Consider the following 17,371-nt stretch of genomic DNA (forward strand, 5'->3'; position numbering starts at 1 on the left):
CGCATCCCCCGCCCGCATCCCCTGCCCGCACACACCCTCCCGGCGCCGCCTGCCTCCGGGCCGCCGCTGCCCCTCTGCTCCCTGCCCCCCGCTCCTCCGGGGCCGGCTGAGAGACCCCGCTGCCCGCCCTCTCTCCTCCCTCGCCTCTGCCCCCGCTCCCACGGGCCACATTCGGGATGTGATTGTTCGAGGGGGAAGGCGGGGAATGGCCTCAGATGCCCCCAGCCCCCACACGAGGCACCAGAACAGCCCTCGCGGGTCGGGTCCAGCGGCTGAGCTTGGACATCGTGGGGAAGGAGGGAGGGACAGACGGACCTCGGGGAGCGCGGGAGGAAGGATGGAAGAGAGGGAGCCCCGGGGGCACCCGCGCAGCGCGGGGAGCCGGGCGGCGAGCGGGGACAGGCACGTGGAGGAACGCGGTCCTGGGTGGAGGGAAGGATGGAGAGAGGGAGCAAGAGATGCGCAGCCCCTGGGCATCCATCCGCCCCGGGCCCCCTGCGCCCTGCCCCGGTCCGAGCAGGTGCATTCTGCTCTACTCCGAGGTGCTTTTGAGCGTGTTACATAAACCGATTATTCCCGTTAATTTGCTATTTTAACAGAAGCTCTTCCTTTAGCCATGCAATCTGTAGTGGAGCACTTTTTTTTTTTTTTTTTTTTTTTTTTTTCCCGTGTAATGAATGAACAATGGAGTTTTAGATGCCAGATCAGCATTTAGAAGAGTTAAAGTGGAACAATGAAGTCACCTATTTAGTGAGCAATGCCGGTTCCCTGTAGCACATTGTGTCTTTGCAGTCATAGTAACTTCCCAAAGGGGCTCATCCTGTTTATAAACAGCAATGCATTAAGTGTACTGCTGACCTTACAAAGTAGGACAGTATCAAAGAAGTATTTTGCAGCCTTAAATTTTGAAGCACACTGAGATGAATAATTTGGCAAAGCTTGTTGTATCAGAAGCTTGAGACACTACTAACAACAGAGCCTAGTTTTTGTTCTATAGGATTTAACAAAAATACTTTTTTTCCCAAAAAAAATCTTTGCATCATGTAAATTCTGCCTTCCTTGAACAAAAATCCGTTTAGACCCTTCCTCCCCCCATAAATCCAGAGATTAATAATATTCAAATAGTCATTCTATGAATTAACTTGAGTCCTCTTTCTAAAAGTCACATATCCACCTGCTGTCAGTCTGAATCTGTTTCTCCTATGTATTCTATTTGCCACCAACTCAGCTTTGGAATGATAGATGTGAGAAGACGCTAATAAAAAGATGTAAAATGCTACAGTAGTTTATGCTGCCTAAGCCCCCCCTTAGAGTGACATAATTGAATTGCTGTTTCCTATCAATTTGGAATATAAACACAAAATCTATGGCTAAATTGCCATAGCTGCACAAAGCTTAAGTTAATACCAGCCATTGATAACATCTTCCTTGTGACAGAGGACGAAGGTTACAAAGATACCTGGTGTTGCAGAAAGTGATGTGCATTATTTATCAGTAATTGGTTCAGGTAATATCCAGGTGCTTAGGAGTACTGAGGCAGCTGGAAAGAAAGGTAAAATATCCTGAACTAGTTAAAATGTTTCATTTTGATTCCTTCCAGGACTGAGATGTAGTCAGTTATACTTGTGTAAATCAAGGAAGCATTAGTTGGTAACACAGGCATTGACCACCTCGTACCAGTGGAAATTATGGCTGAGACCTACCCATAACCTGTTCTTTCTGGTTCCTAGAGCTGTTCAATTAACCTTGAAATTTATCTTGAAATGGCTGGAAGCAATAACCAGAACTTGCCATTCAGAGCTACACATGGGCTTGGATTAGTAAATTTTGGTCTTCTGTATATCCAGAAATCTTAGTGTTCAAAAGTTTCTGACATTTCTCAAGCTTTGTTACTCATAGGTAAAGGCATTATGAAGAAAGAATTGCCAATCTGAGAAAGTCCTTGAAGTGGTATAAAGGCTGAAGGTTACTTTGGCTCCAAAAGTCAGAAAGGGTGTCCTTGGAATAATAGCTACTGAAACAAAAACCTGAGCTATTGATGAAAGCTGTTGCAATGATGATAATGCAGGTTAAAAGTTACAGCACATCGATTTCTAGACGGACCTGGAGCTCTGGGGGCACGGGGTCATGGGGACATTGGAGTATACTACCAAAGGTATTTGGAGCAAATGTAGGACAAACAGATTTTTGGCCCAAGTGGTGGGAACATTGACTAAGCGTTCCCTTTTCTAGTATAGAAATAGAGATAAGCAGGTGTAGGTTGCTAGTGTCCTTTAAACTCAACTGAGAGTTTTTTCAGCATCCTGGGTGTTCAACAATCACTAATATTTGTAGAAAGTTGCATAAGAAAACTTTTTTGTTTATTTGTTTTGAAATTGCATTTTGCTGAAGCAGCAAACCACTGCCATCATAAACCATTAAGTATTTCCTCATCATCCTCACCGTATGAGGGCAACCACAGTTGGCTTGGTTCTTCTGTTTATGTAGTTCACTGCAGCTCTCCTTGCTTCAGTGAATCTAGGTCAAATTACACTGGCTCAGGATTTGGCTGCACCCTTGAACTTTAAACCGATTACACGTTTTGATTTGTCAGTGTATTTTCCATGGGGTCAAATCCCACTTTTATGGAATAAGAGGGTGTATAACATTGCAGTCATGGCAGCTTATGCTTACAAAGAGACTAGGTAGCACTAAGGTAAGCATAAACATGAGGACTGTGTTTAATAGGTGCCAATATCTATACCTCTTCAAGTACCCAGTGGCAGAGGGAGAGACAGAAGCTAGAATATGTTTTTCATTTCCTTCAGAGGCTTTGGTACCCCTGTAATCTGAAGTCAACACAGAAAGACACCTAACTCTCCTAAGCATTCATAAGCGTCAAGGCCACCATATGGACCTCGATGTGGGCATGCACCGATTGCAGAACATATACAAAGTGCCCTAGAGAGAGCGAAAAATGTCTCTTCTTTGCTGATAGTAAACAAAATAACCCCATGTCTCGTTGTCCATTGGCGTTTGTTAGTTTCTCTGAATACTGCATGAGAAAGAGTATTGCAAAGACAATGTTCTAGCCCCCGATCAGTGACATGCAGATTGGAAGAGAATGCTTTTCAGCAGGGATCAGCTCAGCACAAATACCTGATGACACAACATCCAATGCTGCAGCACCCACAAGATCTCTCCAGCCCCAGCAGAATGAACTACAGCAGTGCTGCCATCCAGAACCAGAGCAGGAAGGCAGGGGTTTGCCAGCTGACACAGAATTAATAAGCTATGAGAAAACATGCTGATAAACTGCATATAGAACAGAAAAAATAGACTCTACTTGCATAGAAACTCAAGAAGAGACACTGAAGCCTTTTGCACATGGTGGAATTGATTAGGAAAAAAATCTTCCAGGAAATGAATTAAGAGTCCACGAATTCATTTGCATAGTTACAGATGCCTGCTTACCAAAACCTGCATGCTGCCCTTGGTGTTGATCCCTCTCATCTCTAGGAAGATCCTTTGATTCTTGGAGATTGATCATTGTATCTTCATTACAAGCAGTCTGACTTGGAAAAAAAGCACACTCCTCTTGCTCATCAGGCACTCAATTTTACACTCATTTAACTTCATAGCATCTCTTGATTTTATTGAAGAAAAAAGTTAATCATATGCAAACCCTGTAAATTTGAACCTCTGATTCAATCAAAAGTTGGGGAAAAAAACCTGCAATAGTATTTTCTTTAGGTATTAGTAAACTCCAAAGTAAGGCAAATATAAAGGGCTGATTTATTTCCTGATCTAAGCAAAATTCAGGTGTAAATAAATATAATAACATCATCATTCTCCCTGATGCTTTCATGCCATGTTGTATGAGAGTTTTGTTAAACACTGCCTGTAAAACTGATTTAGAAGCTGAGGCATTATTAAGCCTCATACAAACAGTCTGAAGTCTGTATTCAATGAAAAGTACTGGGTCACAAGTGCAGCCTGATTTGTAATTAAAGAAGGTAATGGAGAAGGGAGGGAAATTATGAGGATGGAATTAAGCGTACCCCTGGTTGTTCCAGCCAGAGCTGCTGGGATGAGCCTGCCCCATGAGGCAGTGGTGGAAAGGTACAAGGAGAATTTCCCTGCCATAACAGAGAAGTAACACCCCAGGACATGCAGCTCTGTCACATTATAAATGCCACACTTCAGACTGAGCACACCAAATTTGTCAGCCAATCTGTGAGCGCCTGGCAACAGTGGAGCTTGTAAATCCATTATTTGCATACACCCTCCATGGCTTGCCTGATCATATGTAAATACATGGGCCACAATACCTGAGTGACTGCATCTTTACCACGGGACTGCTGCACAGCTGACAAGTACAGTAGGAAATGAAGTGAATATTTATAGCTTCTGTGGGGCTTCTTATCTACCTGACTAACAGCAAAAGCCAATTTTTGTTTTTGAGGACTAGTTAAATTCAGATTTCAGAGGTTAATTAGAGTTCTTTACATCTTCAAGACATGACAATGTTATATTGGCATTAATACTGAAAGTACTCTGACTTGATGTCAGTCTAACAACAACAGAATGATAATTTTAAGTATTGAGTTCATCTAGATAATGACTTTGAAACTGCACTGAATTTCCTTTTTCTCAGTTGTAACTGTGATAAAGTGGTAAAGGTCAGCTCCCCATACTGAAGGAAATCAAACCTTCTCTGGTAGAAATTTGTATACAAAGATATTCAATTAAAGAATAAAAAATTACGGTAATTTTCATCATCATTTTGAGAGATTTTGATTTTTTCCACCCTAAGGACAGATATGGAAATGAAGCAAGAAATATTTCATGTTCTGTGTCATCATTTGAAAGCCAAACACAGCAAGAAATGGAAATTAGAAGTAGAGTGACCAAGTTTCAAATAAATATCCTAAACCCAAGCATTAGGAGCCACAACCAAACTATTCTTCCCCTAGTTCTTTAAGAACCTCCTACAGGATGCTACTCAGTAGTCACCATTCATGATGCTTTTTAGCCAGAGAAGACAATGTGGTACAGCAACCTAACAGGGGGATTGACTTACACACATGATAAAAAGTCTGCAGCTGTTGTTATTTCCTCTATGTGACAATAACTGATGCAGTTTACAGACATTTTGTATCATTAGGGCATTACCATGCAGCACAGTCATTAGCATTTTTATTCTGAGCAAAGTGTCGGTCTGGGTGTTTCCATGGTGTAATGGGTTTAAGAGTCTGGGCTTTAAAATTCCAGTTATGTGTGGATTAAACTCTAGGATACCCACTGTTGGGGCTGACTGAGAAAGGGAGTTAATTAGCTTGTGCACTCTCTTATCCTGTGCCAGCAGACAGCACTCTGTTATGTGGCTTTCATACAATTTTAAGAAGAGGTGTCCTTGGAGTTCATTGGGGTTCATTTAGGGTTTTAAAAGAGGTAAATTTAGAATTGTTTTGGAAGAGGAGACATAAGGGCACTTCCAAATTCTGTTTTCTTCTTTATTAAGCTTGAAAATCAACTGTCATTTCCTTTTCTCTCCTTTCCCAGTCTTCTTTAAACATGACTGAAGTCCAAAACATGAATTAGCATTTCAAATACAGGGTTTTGCCCTCAAGGATTTAAGGGAGAAATGCAAGGAAGAAAAAAAAGTTAAGGACAGTTAACAGAAGAAGATATTTCCCTTTTTAATTGTTGTTTTGTGTTCTGAAGTGACACTTTGGAAAACATGCATCAGCTTCTGTTTCCTTATTTCCTTATATTACACTTGCATTTTCACATACAACTAAAAGTGAAACAATACATTCTCTTGCATTTTTCTGTAAGCATAGATAAAACTGTTCCAAACTGTTCCAAAAAGCAAAGTGCCTTCAATTTGGCAAGGAATAAATGGTTGGCAAACTCTTTCAAGAGTGATTTCCTTGTCAGGGAATTGGCACATCTCTTGGTAAGGCAGTTCTGAATATTACTATCCATACCCGCTTTCTCTCCAATTGCAGGCTGCAGCCAGCCAAGTTACTTCTGCTGGAGCTTAAAAGATTAGCTGTGAGGTTGTGCAACTTCTGATCTGGTAGGAGTTGGTATTTGTGTCAGAACCATGTTTTATTGTGCACATGGTGCAGTTTTTTTAAGAGTTTGTCAATAGCCCATGCAATTCCAGAGGGGAAAAACATTAAGTCTATTTTTATGTTTATATGCTTGCCAATTTATTATTGAAGCATCTTTATGTACTAAGTGATTTACACAATTTGCATTAGGACTGGATACTCAAAATTGTCCTCCTCCCCAAATTCAGATGCTTGTGTGATATAAAAAATATCCTATGTAATGGGATATTTTTTAGAGCCAGCTGTCTCTGTCCTCTCAGCTGTTAGTATTATGTGTGGTACTAGAGTAGCATCTCAGTGTTGCTTTGCTGTTACACCAGGCTGTACTGTGTACTTTAATCTCATAATCAGCCCTCCCTACCTAGGAGTACCCACTTACCTTGACTTGACTTCTTTCCAAGACATATCTTTTGATACTGACAGAAGACTATGCATGAATATGAAGGCAAAACCTTCATATTTTCAAGTTAATGGAGGAAAATGAAAAATCAAAGACTTAGAAAACAAGCAGAAACCGGTTCAGATTAGCAAAGTCTTCATAGGTTCCTTTCTTCTTCCCACTTCTTGCTGCTACTGAAAGCAGAAATGAGAGATGTCTTCCAGCCAGCAGTGATCATCACTCTCCAAATAGTAGACTGCTTATTTATGTGAGTTACCTAAGAAATCCAAATCTCCCAAAAATTAGGTACATCCACTGAAAAATGTGTTAGAAGAAACTGGATTCACCCTTAAAAGCACCCTTGGAAATTTTCCCTGTTCAAATAATGGAGCTATTGGCTTTATCTGGAAGTTTGATGATTAAAAACCATGAGAAACTACTGCTCAATCAGTCCTTCCCCAGAACCAGAAAAATTAAGTACATCACATCTCTAATTTTATAGCATTCTTTTCAATTTCAAGGGCTCTGGTTTCGGGCAAAAATTTAGTTTCACATTCTCTCTAAGATTTTTTTTTTTTTTCTGATGTGTCAAAAGCATCACAGGATCTTTATGCACTGCTTTGAAAGCTGAGCTACAGCTTGTGATTTCTTGGTGGTGAAACACATTTGATACTTGTCTTTAAAACTGGCAATTTCTGCAAGGCAACAGAAAAGGTAGCATTTAGCTTTATTGCTCTGCAAAATAGAAATACCCCGTTTCAGTGAAAACTGAAATGAAAACCTTTTGGGTTTAATGCAGCTATTTCTTCCTTACTGCTGTAGACTTTGTGAGCCTGCATTTTAATAGTATCTGCAAAAACCCTTGAAAGATAAGAGGCTAGATAAGAGTTATTTTGCTTACAATAACTTCAAGAAAAACTAAAAAATGTCCCTCATAACCTACCCTGGAGAAAAAGAACCATTTTTTCCCCATTTTACATTTACTAAATTAGTGGCATAGTTTTATTTCAAATCTGGTATAACTAAAATGTCTCTCCAGGACTACATTTGATATATTTTTTTTCACAAAATAATTTCTTTGTCATCAATCGGGAAGTAATTTTCTTTTTTGCCAGACACCTTTGGGAGATGCCAGAATTCAGATCAGAAAGTGTTTTGATGGAAAGGTACAAAGTTGAAAGCCAAGACAGAGAGCAATGTCATTAAGACAGGTGTAAAAGGGAAACAAGACAGCACTGTCCCATTTTTCCCCCAGATGTGTTTTCCTGAGTTTAAAGGAGTGTGAGCATTTCATTATTGTGGCTTGTTAAACCTCAGGTCTTGCTGAAGTTTGACAGGCATACTGCAAGCACTTAATAAACCTAACAGCTCCTGAGCACTCAATAGCATAAGGAACAACCTGATCAGCTGAAAATGAGAAACCCATACTAGTCCCTTGGTCTTAACATATTTGGGGTTTCGTGTGTTCTTGCTTCTTTTACAAAGGTGTCCCCACACTGTTCCACCTCCAAATATGAACAGCATTGATAAGACACTGGTGTAAGTGTAATTCTCAGAGGCTTTCATTGCATTCAGTGAGGTGGTTGTTACAATAGCATTCAAATAATGAGTCAGTGTAAATTAAGAACACTGAACTCAATAACAAAGCAGAAAGCAAAGTGAGATGATTAAATACCTATGACACTCCATTCATCAATCCAACATTAGATGGGGTTTGGGAATCTGTTACCTGAAATGATCATACATTTGACCCCATAAGCCAGTTTAGGATGTATTTTGATCAATACTCAGTTGATGAACTCCTTAGGTTCATCCTGCGGGTAACTGGGTTTAAATTAGGAAAGAGACATATGCACAGTCAGAATGAAGGAAGCTTTTGATTTCAATTAGAACCCTCAAATAACACAGTATTTATACCTAGCTGGGGAAAGTACCAGAGGGTATCTTCAGACATCACCTCTTGATTTCTTTCTTATAATCTTCATAAAAGAAATAATTTAAATAGGTGGATCTTCTTTAAATTCAGTGATACTTGGAATTCTTTTATTTTACATGCTTACCTAACTCTCACAGCTGTCATGCGTTTACTCCCTCACTACATTTATAGATTGTACAGACTTGAACGGAAGTATATATTTTTTGCTATAGTTGGTTTTCTAGGGGAGAGCTTCTTAGTGCTACTTTTTTGCCTGAAACATCTTAGTACTGTATGATATGAAATAACTGGATTTACCATTATTACCTTTGCCACTCCTTCAGACAATGCATTTCACTGGCAAACAATTATTCTGTGTCTGCTTGTTGGTTTTTCTCCCGTAGTTGGTGTTTTTTGGGGTTTTTTTTCCGAGTACAGAAGGTTCTCATTTTATCTGTTTTTAAGGTTGTCTGTACTGAAACTTAAATCAGCAGCAAGTGACATCAATGCTGCTTCTGACTTTGCCTGTAAAACAAGCATATTTATTTACTTGTAAGAAATCGTTACTTTGTAACTTCACTTGTAAAGAAATTACTTTGTTTACTTGTAAGAAATTGCCATCTCTTCAAATAGTTATTCCTAACAACACACTTACAATGCAAAGTAAGAAGTGATGCTTATCCTTCTTGGAAACCTAAGCTTGTGAGGATATTCATTTTCTGGAAAGCGGTACTTGATCAGTGCCTGTGATGTGTATCAGGTCTCAGATACTTCCAGCTGACCTTGCCAGCAGCTCTGTTTTCCTCCTGCCTGCTATCTGTCCACTACAGAGCAGCACTGCACCTCATCAATGTTTAACTATCAAGGGAACCAAAATTTTTCCAAACCACGTCTATCTTTGTAATGTCTGTTTCTTCTGAGAAGCTATGTGTTTATTCTGGATGGGCGTGACAGCCGCTGCGGTGCAGGGCTCTCATGGAGCTGTTATGTCATATGGAAATTCCCAGCTTCAGTGGTGCTTGACTTTACAGGTCAGCTTAGGCTGATCCTGTCAGATGATCTTCCTGAATGCTGAAGAAAGCTAGCTGTGTGAAAAGCCTCCACCAAGAAAGCCGATCTTCTAATACTGGACATAATCACAAAGGCACAAGATGTATTGCAGGACCAGCAATACCCACTGAAGTACTGGATGTTTTCTAGTCACGTTTTCTTTACATATTATTAGATAGTGTGACTTATTTTAGAATTTTTCTTTTTTTATTTTTCTTCTTCTTTCAATCAGCAGTTATGGGTAAATGGTATTTAGCTTCAAATGATAAATTAGAAGATAAATGTCTATTACAACTCACAAGCTTGAAATCCACTTGATTTTAAATTTAACATACAGATTTTAGAAGTAGATATTTTTTACCTAAAACTTCATGCTTGTTTCCCAGAACAATTTATGCTCCCAATTGAAAAGCTTCCTGTAGTGAGTTTTGTGCCTGCATTTGTCACACAGACAGTTTTGTACATGGGTAATGACCTCGAAGTGAAATTGAAAGGCTTTGCATGTGTTGGAAGATTAAGGCTGAAACCTTAGAAGCTGGGATGTGAACTCTCTAATCCTCAGCAGCATGCTACAAACACCTCCCCTCCTCCATTCTTTTCCTTCCCCTTTTCCAACTTACATCCCTATAAATAGCTCAGGAAAGGTTCTATCCATTTGGGCACAAACTACAAGAACTGGCACAGCAAATGAATGCAAACCAAGAAAAACCATTTCTCTAGTGGGCAAAGGAACACACCCAGATCTCCTTCGCCAGTAAGAACGAGAACAGCTGAGTTCTTTTAAGCTGCTGTTACTTTTGAGGACGTGGCTGAAGCAGGATACAACATGATCCATGTTACCAGTCCCTGCATGGAGAGCAACAGATAGAAAACATGTACCTCAAACTTAGTTATCTTGCCAGAGTCCTGCAGTCCCTGTTTTTGAAGAGAAATTATGGTTCAAGGGCTCCACTCTGGCAGTGGGTCCAGTGAGTCTGGCCCAGGGGACACTTATATCCGTATGGAACTGCTGATCTCTCCAGCAGCCAGCATGGCATTTGCCCATAACGTGTTAGGTTATAATTGTGCTATGAACAATTATAAATCTCATAAATCTCCTGCTTCTTACAGGGGCAAGGGGATGAGAATTCGTCCTGGTTTAATGTCCTTGTATAATTCAACAACTTGAGCAGGTTAGACAGAGTATGCATCAGGGTAGATTTTGCCTTTGGGCAGGTACTTAGCCTAGTTTGACTAAGTGTTTATATGTGCAATTTTCCACAAAGGAAAAACAGCTGGGCAGAATTCATCTTAGTAGATTTAATGTATAAATAAGACACGCAGTAGGGGGTTTGGGGGAAAAAAGCAAACACATGAACATTATTATAGATGTGTATAGATAATATTATTACCTATAATATTCATCAATATTATAGATATTTGTGGGTTTTAATCTGACTTTGTTCCTTTCTGAGCTTTCTGAATTAACAGAGGTCAGTAAAAATCTTAATTTAGAGGTATTTGTTTTATATAATTCTAGTTTTACTGTTACAGTGCAAAGCTTGAAAGTATGACTACTAGATTGTGTAAAATTATGGAAACAAGAGCTTGGCAGCTAAGTTCAGTAGAAATGCAGGGTAGAGGGGGTTTGATTCAGGGGATCTATACTAAAGAAGTCACCACAAGCTAGCCAAAGATATGAACACCTCTCTGCTCCTGTTCCAGCTGTGCCAGCTCCCAGGCACACAGCACCATTCCTTTGCAGCAGGTCCTGCACAGCTCACATGAACTTGGTACAGTGTATTTTAAGAGCTCCAGTTTAGATAGTTTCAATTGACCAATCCCTTTATCTGAGATAGGTAACAGCTGTAGAACCAGCACTGCCAGCAGCTCTGTGGTGTCATTCCCAGCCCAGGGGAAGCAAAGCTGAGAAGTCAGTGTGTGGCAGTCCAACTCTCCAGCCAGCAGAGTGGCTTTCATGGTACTTAAAATGCCACAGATGTTTAGCTCTGACTTAGTTTTTCTGCATGTTTATAAGGAGTTCAGGGCAGTTAAATAATTGCATCAACTGGAGACTCTTTTACTCATGAGGATGAACATGTTTTCAGGGCCATTATTTGTTTCTGAAAGAATGAAGTATCCTATGATGCAGTTTTCTATTTACACATGGAACCCTTTATATTTAATACAGGCTTCTGTACACATTCTATATCTATGGCAACTTTAAAGTAATTCAGGCATATGAAATTAATAGGAGTGAATTTCACAAATTCATAAGGTATTGACTATGTGTACTGTACATGGTTAAGTGACGCAAACAAAATCTGCTGCATTTCATTCATATTTTTATGGACAGCACCTGTAGCATTTTGTCTGTTAGAAGTGCATTCGGCTTCATACATCCTGACTATGAGATTTTGTTACTGGTTTGAAAAAAGTGTTAATTACATGTATGTAGGGAGCTGTCAGTTTTCCTAATATGTCTCATAGTTTTCCTTTTTTTTTTTTTTTTCGCATGCTTCAAAGGCTGTACTAAATCTTCTACCACTCTTGTCCTTAGCAAAAGTGTGTCTATAAAGGGAATTAAAACTTCAGGAAAAAGTCTGAATTAAGTAATTATTTGGTTGATATTTTACAAGTTGAGTTTTTGACTTACAGTTTTCTGAAGGGCTGCTGACAATTGCCCATCAAAGATTACAAAATATAAAAAGCACCCTAGTATTTTATTTCATTTTTATATGTTTACATTTTAGTACTTTATTTAATTTCTTGTCTTTTAAAGAGAAAAACACACAGCCCTGCTTTTAAGCGTGCCCAGAGGAACTAGAAATGCTACCCACACAGATTTACAAATACTCCTGCCTGTTCTCCCCTGCCAGCAGCCAAGGACCCCCCAAGGTACAAGCTGTTTAAGAAACTCAGGCAAAACTGTTCAGTGGGGGAAAGCCCCAGACAGGCAACACATTTTATAAAATCCTTTTTGATCGCCCTGCCTGTATCAGGAGAGGCAGGCAGTCCCTTGCACATTAATCCCTGCCATGGGGACACAGTTGCAGACATCTGGGACGGCAACCAAGAAACCTACTTCTTTGGCATAGAGTGCCCTTTGTCCTCCTGCATTGCCAGGATTGTGGGAAAACCAGAGCTCTTGCTCTTGGATTTTTCGGGGGGGGGGGGTTTGTTTTAGTTTGGGGTCTTTTGTAAGGTTCTTTGTCCAACAGGACATGAGATTGTGTGCAGAGGCTTAAGATCTCCTATTTGTCTTAGATAGTGAAGTTTGTTGCCGCAGAAAATGAAGAGATTTTCACAGTACTAGAAAGGATATGTTGTCAGCTTGTGCCTGTTTCTTTCTCCAGAAAGAGTGAGCAATTGTGTATGCCAAGCACAAAATAAAGTCCTGCATGCATTATACTAACTTATGAAATCAGCTTCTCAGCAGCAACAAAATCTGTCTGCAAATAGTGAGGAAAACAAACTTATCAAGATATGGCATACTGAGAAAACTGAGCTGCCGTGTAAACTTGTTGTTGTAATTCTCCCCTACCATTTCATTTGCTCCCTGTGCCCTTTTTGTTTACTTATTGTATGGGTCTAAATGTAGGATGCAAAATATTTGCTCCAAAAACCATGTAATAGCACATGTGGCAAATTTTGGGCAAACACTCTATACCCAGTATATATTTGGGGAATATTCTATTCCAAAACTAAATAGTCTGGCAAATCCAAAGCCTTAAACGGATGATTGCCTCCTTTGTTTTGGTAGAATTATTTTCCTGTGCTTCTCAAAGTGCAGCTGGCTGTCTTGCACTTTTATAAGGACAAATTGTTTACTGGTTCTTCATACACAGTTTGGTGTGTATCCTTTACCAAGCCTAGCTGTTTGGGAGCAGGTAAGTTAAGCTGCAGGCTTTCGTATTGCTGATGTAAAATTAATTTTGACACTGATCTGTCTTCCCAACGCCTTGGAAAGTCAACAAGAGCTGAGCAGACAATTAAGAAAGCAGCCAAAACAGAATTAACTTCTTTCTAAAAAAAAAAATCATTGGGGTTCTTTCCTTGTAAATTTAAGACCTGCCTGCTCCAAAGGAAACTTTCTGTTATTCAAGCCAGAACCTGTTCCCAAGGAATGTTGCTTTGCTTGAGAAAGTGATGTATTCACTCAGGCTGTTAGAAGGAGGCAGAATTTCTGTCTACTCTTTCATTTTTAACTGATTGTCTTTTTGTTTATTCCCTCACAGCCAATACATTCTTGTCACATCATCACAGACAGGAATTATGGTCCAGCTCAGGTCATTCTGTCATTTTAAATCTGATTGTTAGAGCGAAGGAAAATGAGGTCAATAATTGCTACCATTTTCTTGGGAGCTGGCAGGCCACATCTGAGGTCTCCCTAGAGAAATCTTCTTTAATTACAAGTTAAGCTGATGTTCCCCTGTGTAGCAGGTAAAATTGAGCAGGATTACTTTTAAAAGGATTGCACTGATCTGCTTTGGTGACAGTTTCATTTTGAAATTCTGATAACAAGCAAGAGGATGGATTATAAAGATACGGTTCTTGGGAGTGTACATGACTGACAGATACTGCAAATTGGGCCACAGCAGCAATTCTTTCTTTTTACTCTTCTTTTAAGGCCATATAAGATCTATTTTAAGAGGTGAAATTGGCTTGCATTATTTTAGTGACCACTTAGAATGCTCACAAAGAACAGAGAGAAAAAAAAAACCAGTTTGGAAATTGTAGAAGGGAAATCATGCAATCAGTCATTCAAGAAAGGGCATTTTTCACTTGGAGACACTATGACCCTCAGCCCTTGATAAGGTAGAGAAATGAAAAATGTGTAAAGGCAGAATGCTTTCAAGCACTTCAATTATGAAAGGGTTTTGTAAAACTAAGTAAATATTAATGGGTTCTTAAATCACTTTTCTTCTAGCCCATGCAATTGCAGTGCAGAAATCTTCCAAATTCCTTTTCCTTGTACTTTAAAAAAAATCAAAAAACTTTAATAGCTGATTAATTTTGTGAAAGCAATTTCTCTCACAATAACTGATCTGACAGTAGCATGAGTGGTAAAACAAGTCTTGCCTCATTTTGTGTGAATAGTTAATATTTTCTGTGACTCCCAGCAGGTTGCATAGTCCAGAAACAAGACTGATGTCTGAAATAGCTCACATACTTACAGTGTTTTCACTAAAATTCTTCTGCCTCTTAGTGCTTTCTCACCTGTGGTATTAATGGTGTTTTAAGCTGATTTGAATCCTGACAGAAACCATAAAGCGCCTATTCCTCCATCCTTATTCCCATGTCTGGGATGAGCAGGTGTAGCGCTGAGAAGGACTACAAAACCAAGTGAAAATAGACCTCTTGTTAAACAAAATTTAAAATCCCAAAGCAGGAGGAAGCTAAATATTAGTGTGCTTTTATCAGAAGTTAAAAGTCGGGAGTATGTTGCCTCCCCAGCTGAAAACATCTCAAACTCTCATTTCCAGTGTGAGTCACCAACCATCAACCCACAACTGATCAGGCTTGAGAGAGAACTGTTCCTCCAGCATCTCCTGGTTGTAAAGAGCTGTCAAACAGAACTGAGGTGTTTGCAAAGTGCCCGCTTTGGGCAGCAGTCCCCAGAGCCAGGCAATCAATTTTCAGGAGTTTTTCAGAAAGTAAAGTGTTGCACAACTCGCTTCTCAAATGTGATGGCACTAAAGCAATACATGCTGGGCTTTGGGCTTTCATCATGCATTGTTATAAATTTGTCAGTACAAGACAGACAAATTCCGTCCTTCACTACAGCTAAAATCTGGCATTTTCAGAGGGCCATAAGAGCTCTCTTTGTGATACATCAGACAAGTTAAAACCCAGTCTTTTGGAGGAACAAGCTAAAAATAGAAAGCAGCGTATTTTTTGTTAGCTAGGAAGAGAGAATGAAAGCACAAATGCAAAGCTTTTACAGTTTGATCTTCATTTTGTATTACATTTTTTTAGAAAGGTGAGTGTTAGAAGATACAAAAGTAAATTAAATTATTTTTCCTTTCATTGCATTGGGTTATCATCCATTGCATTTTCCCTTATGTGTGAGATAGTTTTACCAATCCCTTAGCTGTTGTTTCAAACAAGCAGCAGCAGGAAGGGCTGTCTACAGATTCACACCTGTAAAAAGACAAGAAAAAATTCAGCAGTGAAGGTGTATATTGCAGCTGTAGATGAGAGGGATTATAGCTGGTGTGGGGTGTGCATCTGCGCTGTGGTTACAGCCATGAGCAAGACGGGGTGCAGACGTGTTTTGGGAAAGGCCAAGCATAGCAGGTCTCCTTGGGTCACTCTGCCATTCCCAGGTGACCAGCTAAAGCCTGGCCTGGAGCTCAGAGACTGAAGCAGAGTGTGTTTGCTGTTTTGGGGGCAATGAGCAAGCTCAACGGGATCTGCTTCCTCAGGGTGGAAGGAACCACTTGTACCCACAGTTTGTACTCACAAGTGCCATGTGGGCAGCAAGGCAAAGGCTCTGCCTTTAGTAGGCCACTGCTTCTCTTAAAGGTCTCTGTGAGTAATACTCAGGGAGCCACAAGATGCCTAAGGAGGGCTTGTTAAGAGAGCCATGTGCTCTGACTCATCTGGGGGCCACCCAAACTCACACTCCACAAAGGAAAGTGTGGAAGTTTCTCAACCTTCAAGCTGCAAAGTCATCTGCTTCCCTTTCACCAGAAGGAAAGATACCACAGGAACAGATACTGAGGGATGGGGCTGGCTTTCTGCCACCAGCTGCTTTAGCAGAAAATGGGAATTAAGTCAGGGGAGGTGTATGCCAAGTCCCTTCTGGCCTTACTCTTTAATGTGGTAGTTTCTATCTGCCTGTGGGAGCTGTTGGTTTGACCCCGCTGTTTCTTCTGCTGTGGGCAATGACAGGGTCCAATTTTCTGGGTCCACAGTTCCTATTCCTAATGTTCTGGTCTGTTTTGGGTGTGAAAACACCCACAAAAAGTATCATTGGCAAAAATGGAACTGCGTAAAGGTGACCTTATTCACCAGAGACACATGGAATCTGCACAGAAACTTGGTTTAGGTGCACATTTTCAAAAGATCAGTTTCTAACTCCCCAAAGAGCAGAGACGTATTAACAAGAGGAACGATTTCTTCTTTGAGCAACCTGGTCTAGTGGAAGGTCCCTGTCCATGGTAGGAGGGTTGGAGCTAAATTATCTTTAAGGTCAAATTACTCTTCTGCCTAACTTGAACTCATACCTCACATCTTTTTATGACTTTCTTAACTGCTTGGGCTGGCACATTCCCCTGATTTTTTGAGGGTAGTCAGCTATCACCTCCATCAAAGAAAAGGGAAAATTTGGAAGTGAAGTAATTCATCTCTACATCTGGATTCTAGTTCCTACTGTGACACATACTTAAATTCTCCATAGGGAGACAAAATCTGTAGTTGCAGAAAAATAAATTCCAGAGTTAACTGCTAGTCTGAGGCTCAGGACAGATTTAGAATGCAAGCTGAAGGTTCACTGACAGATTAAACAGAGAGCAGGTGTGAGCACTGCTATCACAGGCACACCTGGCATGCTGGCTGCTGCGTGTATCCAGGTACTTTCTTTCTTATCTTGGCTGTGTTTGCAAGGGGAAATACTTGTTTAGGTATCCAGCTCCAGAAACAGCCACTGGCAAGTCAGAGGGAAGCACTACAGCTTCCCTACCACCCTCCAGAAAGGGAGCTCCTGTACCCTCTCCAAGCCCATCCATCTGCACAGTGCAGGTCTTGTGCCTTGAATATGGAGCTTATGCATCTCCCTTGGGACCACAGAGCTCATCGAGACACCTCAGCAGCACACACTGCAACACTACACCCCAGACATCTTGGATGATTCAACTCTTTCTTGAAAGATCTGTTTGAGTAGAGAGAACACAGAACTAAAATTGAAGATGAAATCAAATTCAATTTGCTGGTGTAAGCAGC

At 40.3% G+C, this 17,371-nt stretch overlaps 1 protein-coding gene across 1 annotated transcript in view; it reads left to right on the forward strand.

Annotated features, from left to right (window-relative positions):
* The window catches only part of ELOVL2 (ELOVL fatty acid elongase 2), a 51,225-nt gene that overhangs the window by 175 nt on the left and 33,679 nt on the right, over positions 1–17,371 (forward strand). The gene's annotated exons all lie outside the window — the stretch shown is intronic.

The sequence above is a fragment of the Parus major genome, chromosome 2, assembly GCF_001522545.3.
Source record: "Parus major isolate Abel chromosome 2, Parus_major1.1, whole genome shotgun sequence".
Classification (NCBI taxonomy): Eukaryota; Metazoa; Chordata; class Aves; order Passeriformes; family Paridae; genus Parus; species Parus major.